The following is a 3,377-nucleotide window of genomic DNA, read 5'->3' as shown; positions in this document are numbered from 1 at the left end:
TCTCTCTCTCTCTCTCTCTCTCTCTCTCTCTCACTCTCTCTATTTCTCTCTTTCCATTCCTCTCTCTCTCCCTCCCTCCTTCTCTTTTATATTCCTCTCTCTCTCTCCCTCCTTCTCTTTTCATCCCTCTCTCTCTCTCCCCCCATTCATCTCTCTCTCTTTCTCTCTCCCCCCATTCCTCTGTTGCCTCTCTCTCTCTGTCTCTCTCTCTCTCTCCCTCTCTCTCTCTATCTCTTTCCATTCCTCTATTTCCTCTCTCTCTCATGCCTCTCATTTATTCCCAATTCTTTCTCTCACTAGAGTGGTTCTAGAGTGAGAAGCTTTGGGATGGCTAGAGGGGGTGGCCCTAAGTCATCTCCTCCAAATGGGGGAAAGGGAGGTAGAGGCGGCGACAACAAGGAAGGTAGACAAGGAAATAGGTGGCAAGTGCTTGCTACAGAAGATGCCGACGGTGGTGGGTCGGCAGTACAAGCCTCTAGGGTCAGGATTCCGGCCAGAACTCCAGGTATTGGCAGATTTTCGGCCAACCCCGGTAAGGGAACGGCTCCTCTTGGAGTTTGGGAGGAGAAGGGGGTCAAGGCCTCTAACCCTTCAAGACCGAGCAAGGAGAATGCTTAGGAGTTGAGGAAGATTACAGCCTCAAAGGGCTCGGCAACTGTTGTTAGGGAGGGACTGACCACCACCTTCGCTCCTCTTAAGGGGAACTTTGAGCTGGGCATAACGTCGCCAATATCCAAGCCTATAGCAGTTCAGGAGCTCATTATGAGTGCTATCGGCATATCACCTCCTAGAGGGGCTGCTGTTGGACAGGAGGAAGGCCCCGACCAGGCTGTGGACGGGAGCTGCTACAGCCTGAGCACTGGCTCCCCGCGTGCGAGCAGCTATCGTTTGGAGGACGGCGAAGTTGCTGAGCCCGACCAGGAGGTGCGCGAAACCAGCAAGATGGAGGAGTTGAAGGATGATTCGGGCTCCCAAACTGATATGGACGATGATAGCTGCACTCAGGCTGAGCTGCAGCTTTAGGCTTTGGCGGAAGTTGTCCATCCTGATAATCATGAGGCTACGTCTTGGGCGGATTGCACCGAGATGGAGGTGCATACTGATCCAGGATTTATCTCGAATGGGAAAGGGATTGCTGTGGAGATGGACTGCATTATGAATGAGTGCAATGCTGCTAGTCCTAGGTGTGATCAGCCCCTTGGTCCTATCGAGGGTGACAACAAAACTAATGGAGCTTTCCCCCAAGGTGTTTGTGATAACGCCCCCAAAGCTCAGAACTTGCCAATACCTCTGCTACAGCCAACGCAAGCCCCGATCCTGCAGCCGAACGGGTTTGCCAAAGGACCCTTCGTGTGGAGCAAGGTTCAACATGTGCCAATTAATTGCCTAAGCCGTGAGCAGTGGATTGCCAAGGATGTCCTTTGCATAGAACCGGAAATTGGCTCTGTCAATGACAACATTTCAAGACTCGATAAGGCAATCGTTGCTAAGCTAATGGGGCGTCGGATCTCATTCCCGCTCCTTTTTGAAGAGCTGAAACAGAGATGGTATCATTTTGGGGATTTTGATATCATCACCATTGCCGCTAATACTTTTATTTGCATATTTCAAAGATTTGAGGCTAGGGATGCCGTTTTGGCTAGTGGGCCATGGATCGTGGCCGGAAATATCATAGGTATGGATTAGCGGACCTCCACTTTTTCTCCCTCATCGAAGCAAAGACTCCATTCGCCAATTTGGGTTTCTTTGCCGCAATTACCGTTGATCTATTGGGATGTTAACAACATCACACGCATTGCTAATGGGACTTGGGAGCCTCTTTGGATGGATTCTCATACGAGCACATGGGGTAAGTCATCGTTTGCACGCATTTGTGTAAGGATTGATCTTTCCCAAAAACTGCTCCATGGAGTTTGGATTAATGGTATTCATGGGCGATTCTTCCAAAGAATTGAATACGGAGATCTTACCAACTTTTGCTTTGACTGTGGGTATATAGGTCATGCCAACGAGAAGTGCTCATCGAAGAATAATGGTGGGGGTGTGACCCCCACTAGTGCTCGGGTTCAACATCCCATCAGAGCCCAACCTAGGGACCTACCTGTGAGCGGCCACCCCCTGGAGCGGAATAACCTATTAGGGATGGTCCCCTTGACCGTGAGAAGCAAGAGGAGGACTCCTTTGGAGAGTGGAATCTCGTCACCCGTAAGAAGAGAGGCAAGCATAAGGGCTCTTCTATGCTCCCATCTATTGGGCAGAGCAAAGACACCGATCATGGCTCTCTCTCCCGTGTGACCAAGGAAATCCAACAGCAAATGGAGGAGATCTCCAACAGAATTGTCAACCCGAGTAATTCCCCCTCCAAGAATCAAAGGGTAACTTTTAATACTTCTAAACTGGATCAGAATGCCTCCCCCTCGACTATCAATCTCTCAAAGCGACAACAGAAGACTTCCAAGACGTTCATGGAGAAGCAACTGCTCCAGCTTGGGCCGATTACCACCCTGCCCAGGAAAAGGGGGAAGAACTTGCAAGATGACACTGGCGGGGAATTTGTACCCTTTGAGGAACAATGAGACCCAACCGGTTTCCATGTCTTAGGGTTACAGTGGTGCACTAACGGCTACCGGAGCAATGGGATATCCTTCTACCCTCGGGCATGTTGACCCCTTTCTCAGGTATCTCCCCCCTCTGGAGTTGTTCACTGTGTACTACTGGATCTTCTGAGGCATGTAATCGGGGTGGGCCTCCTTGTGAACCAAAGGGGTTCCTTCTCCTTACTTTTATTGCTTTCTTTTGTTGTGTCATACTTGTATGGGTGTCATTACAGTCTTAGACCTTCCCACTTTTGTTTTTTGCCAAGGGAAGGCAGTTAACTTTTCCATACTTGTTATGTACTCCTTTTATTTCTGTTAATGCAAATGCAACTTTCAGCTCTCTCTCTCTCTCTCTCTCTCTCTCTCTCTCTCTCTCTCTTGCATTCCATTCCTCACTCTCTTTCTCTCTCTCTCTTTCTCTCTCTCCACCCCATTCCTCTAATTCCTCTCTCTCTCTATGTTCCTCTAATTCCTCTCTCTCTCTCTCTCCCTCCCTCCCTCTCTCTCTCTATATCCCTCTCTCTATCTCCCTCTCTCTCCATTCCTCTATTGCTTCTGTCTCACTCTCTCTCCCTCTCTCTCATTCTCTCTCTCTCTCCCTTTCCCTTACACTCTCTCTCTCTCTATCTATATATCTCTCTCTCCCCCTCTCTCTCTCTCCCTCTCGCTCTCTCTCTCCCTCTCTCCCTCCCTCCCTACTCTCATCTCGGATTTCAAAGGGAAAAATTCGTGCGACGCTGATTGGAGGGGTTTCTCTCTTGGATCGGAGATCTCGTCGCC

Source organism: Dendrobium catenatum, unplaced genomic scaffold (assembly GCF_001605985.2).
Source record: "Dendrobium catenatum unplaced genomic scaffold, ASM160598v2 fragScaff_scaffold_670, whole genome shotgun sequence".
Taxonomy (NCBI): domain Eukaryota; kingdom Viridiplantae; phylum Streptophyta; class Magnoliopsida; order Asparagales; family Orchidaceae; genus Dendrobium; species Dendrobium catenatum.
The sequence above is the reverse complement of the archived record's forward strand: the minus strand, read 5'-3'. Positions refer to the sequence as shown.